We start from the raw sequence: 9,009 nt of genomic DNA, 5'->3' as shown, positions 1-9,009 counted from the left end.
GCAAAATGTTTACTTTTTGGCTTTTAATTAAATTAATCAAACAGCTTAAACAAATTAAAGCCTGGAAAAGGAAGTTAAGCAACAGCTGCATCTAAGTACAAATCATTCCTCATCTATGCACCAGAAATGTGCAGTTCTTTTGCTTAGTTATGTGGGTTTCTGTAGCTTAAACCCCCGCCTCTGTTTTAGAGGAATAAATGTAAGAATATAGATTTGGTTTTAAGATTCATCCCAAAATGCCTGGAGACTGCTGTTTTGCACAACTTGTGTTTGGCAGTGCTTCTAGAACACATCCAAAGAAGTAAGCTGCCGAATAATGAAGAGGAAAAAGCAGTATTTGTGAAAGAAGGGACAATCAGTGAGGAAAGACTCCATTTCCAGGCTGTTAAAAGAGTGCTGGAAACACCAAGGTTGACCATAAAATAAGGACCATAGTCATAGGGCTGATTGAGTCTATATCTTCTTCATGGTGTCTTGTTCTATGTTCAAAACTCACCACTTCCCTGAACATCTCTTCCCAGCATTACTCCAGCTTCCTATGTGTTGATTAATTATGTGAAATAGTGATGAGCTAGGTTTGAACTGAGTTCCATGGCTTACGTTTGTTTAAGCCAGATACTGTTTTATTAAGTGTCTTTGCAGTAATTAGATCAGACTACAATCAAATTAATTCTACATGGAGGTACTGCGACCTGTTTGGAAATTTATCTTGGTCCAGTTGAAGTATTCTAGGAGGTTAGTATTAATGACCTGCACATGTCCAGGAGGAAATTAAGCTGTGATATGTATACATACAACATTTTCAGACAGGTACAGTTTTCCCAAATAAACTGTTATGGCCTTCAACTTACTTTCTCAGTTGTGAATTTTTGGTGCGGCGGGAGAGTGGGGGTGCTAATTGGTTAAACTTGAAGTACCAAGAGAAGCTTGATTGGAATCCTGGATCTGAGTTGTTGCAAAGTTCAGAAAGTTTCAAATCTGTAGCCACATTAGCATCTTCCTTTTTTCCTCACTCATTATAGAGTTATGTTAAATGCCTCTGTTTTATTCCATTCCTGTAATATCTTTTAGATGTATCACAATTTTTGCATTGACAAGTAGTAAGTGTCTGGCATACTTGTTGGGAGTTAGAGAGGCTGAATTGAAAGCTGCAAGAAGATCCACTGAGGTACTGGTTTCTGTGAAGGTGCTGAATCCAATAGAAACTGTGGAGTGAACCCATCGGGGGCATATATCTACTTAGAATCACCAGCAAGTGGAGTGTGAATAAAGTTTCTGTTCAAATTGTAGGGCTTATATTTAGAAGTTAAAAACCGGCTAAAATTATTAGATCAGTTTGTTTCTTAGCCCTTTAGTCATCCAATACTTGCAAAGAAGACAATTTCCTCTACTTACGACTTATGCATGTTTTCTAGTTTCCCTCTACCAGTTTCAGGGTCCAGTGGCAAGGTGCCCTTGATTTGGAAGTGTTGTAAGGCTCAGCTTAGAGACATCATTAGGAAAGTTATGTGATGATGAAACATCCAAGAGAAGAACCAACAAAAGCTGAAGAAAAAAAATCAAAACAGAAGAATATGTTGCATTTCAAATTGATATGTTTTTTCAGAAAATGTTAACCAACTGCCTACACTGAAAATACCTACATTATTTGGTGAAGCACAGGTATATTTTTGGAGGGTCACAAGACTATGTTTGCAGTACCTGATTTTGCCAGACATTCACTAGTCCAGCTAACATCTGTGCTGGTTGTCTACTCCAGCCTGAATTCTTCTGGGAAATTTAAAAGAAAGTTGTTCAGCTATTTCTCAGAAGGAAGTCATAAAAATAAAGACTTTTTTTCCTCTTAAATTCTCTAAACAGGTTGGCTTGAAAGGTTTAGTTCTTTCATACCTTGAAACACGCACTTGAAATAGAGCAAACTCGTTACCTCTTGCATCCTTAGATAGTGCCTGCTGCACTGCCTGTGAAAATTCATCCAAGTATTTCCAGGTTAAACTAAGGTTTCTCCAGGACCTACTGTGTTCAGGTTTGAGAAATATTTTCTGTAGCTCATTTTGCTCCAAGCAATCTTGGTTCTAACCTCAGTCAGCAGTGGCTAAGTGAGACTCTCTCTATAGTTGTTTTTCCCTTCATTCGGAAGGTGCTGAACCTCCCAGACCAGATGCTGAGTAAAGAAGCTGTTCGTAGGTCCTGGTATTGCTGCTCTTTGAGCCTGGCCACCAGAGGAGAGAAGCAGAAGCCTGGAACACAAGTTTGAAGTTGCACCTGGCAGCTACAGCAAGGTGGAGGTCAGAGATGGTCAGAGAGGAATACACGGGGACAAAGACCAGAAAGGGGTGAGGACAGAAAGCCCTGTGGCTGCAAAAGTCTGTTCCTCCTGTTATTGATTATACCATGGCCTTCTAAAGCATCCATGTCCTTTTGCTACAACTAAATAGCCGTACTGAGCAGGCAAAAGTGGGTTCTTCTGGTGCTGAGGTCAACAATGTTTTGTTTCTCTCATTAGAAATTACTTCCTTAGTTCCATGGGCAAAGGTCTGATATGGAAGTTGAAAAGTTTCAACTCTGTTCATGAACTTTACATTTCAGGGCTAAAGGATATGTCATAACGTAGGCTTTGTGAGGCACTCCCATGGGTAGTGGTACAGCTTCAAATGTTCTATTATCTGTTCTTTTTCTTGAGGTGGGGAAGAGAGAATTGATTTGGGAAGTTGCACAGAACAAAAGACTATATTATAGAATGTTAAGGCTGACCATTCAGTATAAAAAGTTTCAAAATTTTAGAATTGAAGTTGCCTGTGCAACTTGTATGTCGAGGCATATCATGATACACAGTCCCGTAACTGGTTTTCCACCACTTCTCTCCCCGATGCAAGTGCACATGTTATGCAGCAGTCTTCTGATGAACTCACGTCTTTCAGGGAGGGTGTTGTCTGTATGATCTTTACTTCTTTTGCAGCATCAGGCAATGGGACGGTCAGGAAAGGGTCTCCCTCAGCCTGCGGAGTGGTGCTCGGAGAGCTCAACTGTCCCTGCCTGTATCCAAGCTCTTCTATGCAACATAAGCCACACAAAATGAATGATTTGTATGAAGGATGTGCTCTCCGTTTTGTGTGGGCTTGTGTTTGACTCTGGGACTTATTCTGAAAGAAGTTCTGGGCATTCACAGTTGTGGACAATCTGCTTTGACTGGAGAACATGCTACAAAAGGCAAAGGTCTCTGGAAAAAAATAATGAGGAATTCATTTATTTAAGTAGACCCCCACAAATTAGAGGACACTTGTAATCTATCAGCTGCAAAACAGGAAAAATAAACCCCAATCATTTGAATGAAATGTTGCGAATATAAACTCCTCGAAATGAATAGAGTTTTCAAATGTTGCTTTATTAGATTTGAAAAAATAACTCAAGGCCTCCGAAGGAAATGAATGCTTAGTCTTCAGAATGAGGTGTGAATATTATCTGGGAAATAATGGATGGGGCCATGTGTAGAGCAACAAAGTTAAAATAAGCCTCTAGAGGAAGCTCAGTCAGGCACTGTTCATTTAGTGAACGGAAAGAGAAAAGCCTTCCCAGAAAAATCATATGTGATCGTGTCATTGGAGTCCATTTTTAATGCATATTCACAGGAAAGCTGAATTTGCCACATGGGCTACCTAACTTCTGGCATCTCCTAAGTTTTGAGATACTGCTTTTTTAATTTCAGTGATTTCTCAGTGTAGCACAGTGCAGTATAGTACAGTACGTGCTATAAATAGGAACATAAATTGTGTAATATATGCAAGTACTTGTAACTTAAGTATACTTCAGACTCGCACAATTAACTGCAGAGCTCAGGCATGCATCAAGTTAATTTCAATACATAAGACTTTTAGATACAGGAAAACTCTGAATTTTCTAAAGTTAAAAGGTGTCTCCCACACCTACTGTCTGACAGATTTGCTGTTTGGCAACTCCATTTGAAACTGAGCACTTAATTTGGTTTCGCTTTGAAATCAAGGGGAATTTTTTTTGCTTGACTCCACTGGGAAGAATATCAGGCTCTGCAAGTCGAAATCACATCCCTCCATCAATCCGGTAGCATTCAGCCCCAAGTATTCTCCTTCTGTGCTGATTTACAATTGAATCTAAGCTACAGAATTTTGAAGCTGCCTGTCAAAAAGCTCTTTCCTGTAATTTTAATAAAAATCTACTCCTGCTGGTTTAGAGAACATGACATTATCATTTGAAATAAATGATCAGAAGGAACACGTGGGTTTTTACTGGTTTTAGTTTTAAAAGGCATTTCCAAGGAGCCTAAAAACATTCTGTGAGAAAATCAGGAATTTTTAATTCTATCTTTTTTCTCTTTTGATCCCTATAATTGACACTAACAGCTAAATTTTTATTTACAAAACAGTGCTGCACATGAGGAGCACAACACAAATACACAAAAATCTGAAGAGCTGGGTGAGACATGACAAGGTTTTATTTGCAGTGTGTTAGGGCAGCTGTATTTCTCACAGTTGGTACTGATTCACCCTATGCTATTGTTTAAGGTTTTTGTTTGGGGAAAAAAAAAATCGAGAGTAACTTCTTTCATTAAAAATGAAGTTAGTGAAATAATATTGTAAAAGTATCCCACTTCCCCACTCATTTTTAATCACTAGCTCTCAGGTAAGAGTTGTAGGAGACATCCAGTTCCTTCTCTGACCTTGACTCAGCTGTCTCTCTCTCGGGAGGGTACCATACCCACCACCACCCCAACTCTTCTTCAGGTGATGAGGGGGGAAGAGCCACAAGTGCCAGTTTCAGGTTCTTGACTAGTTGCAAACACTCCAGCAATGTTGCACAACATCACTTGCAAAATAAGAAGTGCCAAGAGTCCCCCAGTGCCATCCTGGCCACATTGGGTGGCTTTCATGTTGCTTCAGAGACCTGTTGCAGACAAGAAAGAACACTACCCTAACTCTGAATTGAAGAAACTGAGGACCATGCTGCTGATTCAACTACCGTGTCAAATCTGTGCCAGTTTTGATTTGTCATGGGTAAATTTCACTTCATGCAATTTTAAGAAAAATAAGAAGGGTTTTTCAGAGCTTAGTAAGTGAGGGGAATGCCAAGAAAACATCTTGTTTGCTTGTCTCCTTGTTGAGGATCTGTGAAGCTAGCTGTGTAGCAGAGGGAAAGTCCCTGCCGTTGGACTGTTATACCAGTTCCGTGTTGTGCCCGTGTGTAGCTTCCGTGTCGAAACACAGTCTGTGCACTTGATTCATGCAAACAAGACTGAGCATGCTAATGAAGGATTGCTAGACAGTAAAGGAAGTCTGTGTACTCTAAATCAATTACCTTCATCAGCAGAGTCTTTCATTTCAAAAGTTTAGAGTATGCATTTTCTTTTTTTTCTTATTCCCTTCCCAGTGTCTCCCGGGGACTCACTTGTGATTAGGCACAGGCAGTTCTCTCAGACGGTGTGGCCTGTTCCATCAGCAACATCTATTCACAAGCTGTGTGGTGAAAGGCAGCTGCGTCTCTGCGTTGGTTAAGGTAAACAAGGTGTCAGGATGCCTTGAAGCTGAATTTTCAGTGGCATGAAAGTCAGATGGAAAATTGAAGTTGTGATAATACATATTAAACCCTGAATAAAAATATGGCTGATGCATCACCCTGCAGAGGTGAGCAGCTGGAGCTGGTGTCCCATTCTGCCTGTCTTTTCCTCCAAGTGGCTCCAAGTAAGGACACATCAGTCTCACAGTGTCTCAAACAGGTAATTTTCCAGGCTGTCCATACCCCCGAAGTTCACATAGTGATGAAGCGTGCTGTAGGTCCAGAACCGATTGCTCACACTTTGAACAACAGTTAAGGAACGTGTTTGGCCAAAAGAGTTGAGCAACGTGAATCCCTGTGCCTGGGGGTGGGGAGGAAAGAAATTGAACTGCACACAGTAGTAACCAGATAAAGTGCGGACTCTGCACCTTGGAGCATTGCTCAGTGTACCAACGTGGTGAGAAAAGCCTGTCTGGAACTCGTTAGGACTGGGGTTGGGAAGGAAGGAGGAAGCAATTGTCTCTTTCCTCACAATCTGAGCACAGACTGCGGAGCTGTGTGCTGACAGCCAGAGAAGGAAGCTGGAGGATGCTGCAGGTTTCCCTCTGGACCACTCTGGCTTCGTAAGTACAGATCCAAAGGATGAAGTATCCCATGGTAGGCAGTTTGTGGCCACTTTAAAATTCATGATTGCTCAATGTAAAATACAGAAGCAGCCCTAGGAGGAGGAACGTCTGTCGGGAAGCACCTCCCAGTCTCAAGGCAATGAGCTTCAAGGTCTTCTGCAGTCAGAGGCAATAAGGGAAAGAGGAGCCCTAGCTCACACAGATCACAGATGCTTGCTCCCAGGAGGTGTGCACCTGGACTGCTGAGGCCAGAGGAACTGGAATTGCCCTCCACGTGGGTGAAGCTGCTTCCCTGCCAGCCCGTGAAGTGTGCAGGAGACAGTGACAGTCCCACTAGCATCTGTTAGGGCTGAGCTTTACCCTTTTCTTCAACGGGACAAACTGAAGGTGCCCATCCACCAAAGAGAATGCTGGGCTGTATATCCCGGAGTTATAAAATCATTAATCTGAAGCTGTGTAGGAAGGACATGGGCTCTCAAATGGCCTGTGCTGCCCATGACCCCAGTGCTCATTGCTTCACAGGCTGCTTCTAGATTTCATTTTGCTTGTCTCTCTGAGAACTGTGCATGTAAACTATGCAGAGAGCCAAGTCATCCGACACAGAGGTCCCCTTTGCGAGCCAGGCACCTTAAGCTAGGCTTACAGGATCTGCATTCCTTATAGGCTCTAGCCTTAAACAGTTGTCTACTTGGAGAGACAGGAAAATGTGTCCAAATTAGATCTAAAGTAGATTAGCTAAACCATTTTAAAGCCTTGTGTTTGTGTACTCATTCAGGATTCATGTTATTTTCATTTAGCTTAATTTATCCTGCTAATGAATTAAAGCAAATAAAATTGAGTTTATTTTAATTCTGAACAAGAATGTCCAGTGTTCACATAGGGAGTTGTGTAGCTCTAATAACCTAAGTTCCCATACCTACCTGACACATGAAAACTAGTCTGAACATTCCTACGCACAAAAGCCCCCAAATAGTTTTCTATGTATTCTGGGATTTACACAAAATCTGAACACCTTTTCATGCTCTTAACACCTTTTCTAAACCAGGATTAGAGGCTAACATTGCTTTCGTTCAGGTCAGACTCCAACTGGCAGCTGTAGCTGCATCTACAGGAATTCCCAAACCAGAAAAGTCAGGGGCAGAGAAAAAAAGGCAGCTGTCACTCAGTACATGCTCTTCAAGAAGCTGTCATGGTCCTCAGCATTGCACTGAATACAAGACTACCTCGTGTGCGAGGCATGACGCCTTCCAACCTTTGAACCTGACATGCTGTACTTCTGCTGACAGCCCTCAATCCCACAGGGCAGTCACCCTCCCCACCGCCTGGAGCAGGGACAAGCCTAACAAACAAAACCGGGCAAAAATGGACTGGTAGAACTAAACTGGCCTGTAAGTTCTGTGATCTGTAGCAACTGGCAAAGTTAGCTGCATGTTTGTGGGTAGGAATGACTCAACGTTTTCCTTATTATTGGTGCATCAGGCACCTTCTGTTCGAAGCAACTCTATTATTTGTATAAATTTACCATATATATATCTTTTCTACATTAAATTTTTACTCCAGTTTGGCAGAGTATGTTCTCAGGACTTGCATTAAATATTCATGAAATCTTTTTTTCAAGATTTTATCTATCGGATACTTTTTTGTCTCTTGTGAATAACTGTCACTAAGATATTGTTTCAGTGATGAATTTGAAATCTCTCTTGGCTCATTTTTAATTCCTGTTCAAAGGTTTGTAATTTGAAAGCAGTTTGACAATGAGCAGAACCTAATCTCTGTCAGTAAATTGGGAGATAACCTGGTTGGTTTTCTGTTCTCCATCTCAGAGACCTGATGAACACCAAGCAGCCCAGAGCAGAGCTGTGTCCCAGATTGCAATGAAGCCAACATACAGGCTGCTGCGGTGAGCTCCAGAATGAGAATGTCTGGGACTACATTCAAGGAGACACTTAGGCACCTAATTCCCAAATTATGTACTTCAAATACCTCCATCAGCCACTGCTCAATCCTGAAAGTGTTTAATTCCTTAAGTACTTACCCTTTCGGGTTTATGTTCTTGGGGCTGTTTCAGATGCACTTTGCACCTCCCTCAAGGGAAGTGCTCAGGACTTTGTAGGTTCAAGCAGTTCATTGGTTAACATGCATCTAAAACTCACTAGCACAGATTAACTGGCTGTTTCTCTACCTTAGTCTCTTAGACTTGTGATGGTTATGATTGGGGCCATCTAAAGGAAAGCAAGGTGTAGATTAAAGACCACTTAAGTGCCTGCAAGGTGATCTCTGACACACCTTTTTTTTTTTCTGGTCCTAAGTGCAATGCCCAGAAACTGAAATCCTAAAATGGGTTTAATTTGCTGTAACTGACCCTGCAGGCTTTCCTCTGGGAGGAAAGTTCATGACTCCTGAGTGATGAGTCCCAAGATAAACATGCCAAGGCTGAGACCCAAGACCTACTGGCTAAGCCTAGGAAATTCAAAATATAAGGTACATTTGAACTCATCCTCAGCTGGAAAGGCTGATTATTTGTTTTGCTTTAAACTGCCTTTGAATTGAAGGTAGAAATAACCTGGAAAGCAGTGAGCAGATGGCAAGAAAGTGAAATAAATAACTTACGCTTTTTCTATGGATAAACAGCGTTTAATCCAATTCCTTAATTGTATTCTTTAAACATGTGTTCATTAGAGCATAAGCAAAACAGCGCTGGGTGCGTGGGGGATTCACTCCGCGCAACACGCACACTTTTAACAATAAGAAGTGTGCTTAAATACAGTATGGTATTACATATTCATAATGACCCCAGGAACGCCTATACATATTCATGACCTTTCCTGCTTTTTATTAAAATGAGTCTCAGATAACC

Source organism: Nesoenas mayeri (assembly GCF_963082525.1).
Source record: "Nesoenas mayeri genome assembly, chromosome: Z".
Taxonomy (NCBI): Eukaryota; Metazoa; Chordata; class Aves; order Columbiformes; family Columbidae; genus Nesoenas; species Nesoenas mayeri.
Note: the sequence above shows the minus strand (reverse complement) of the source record.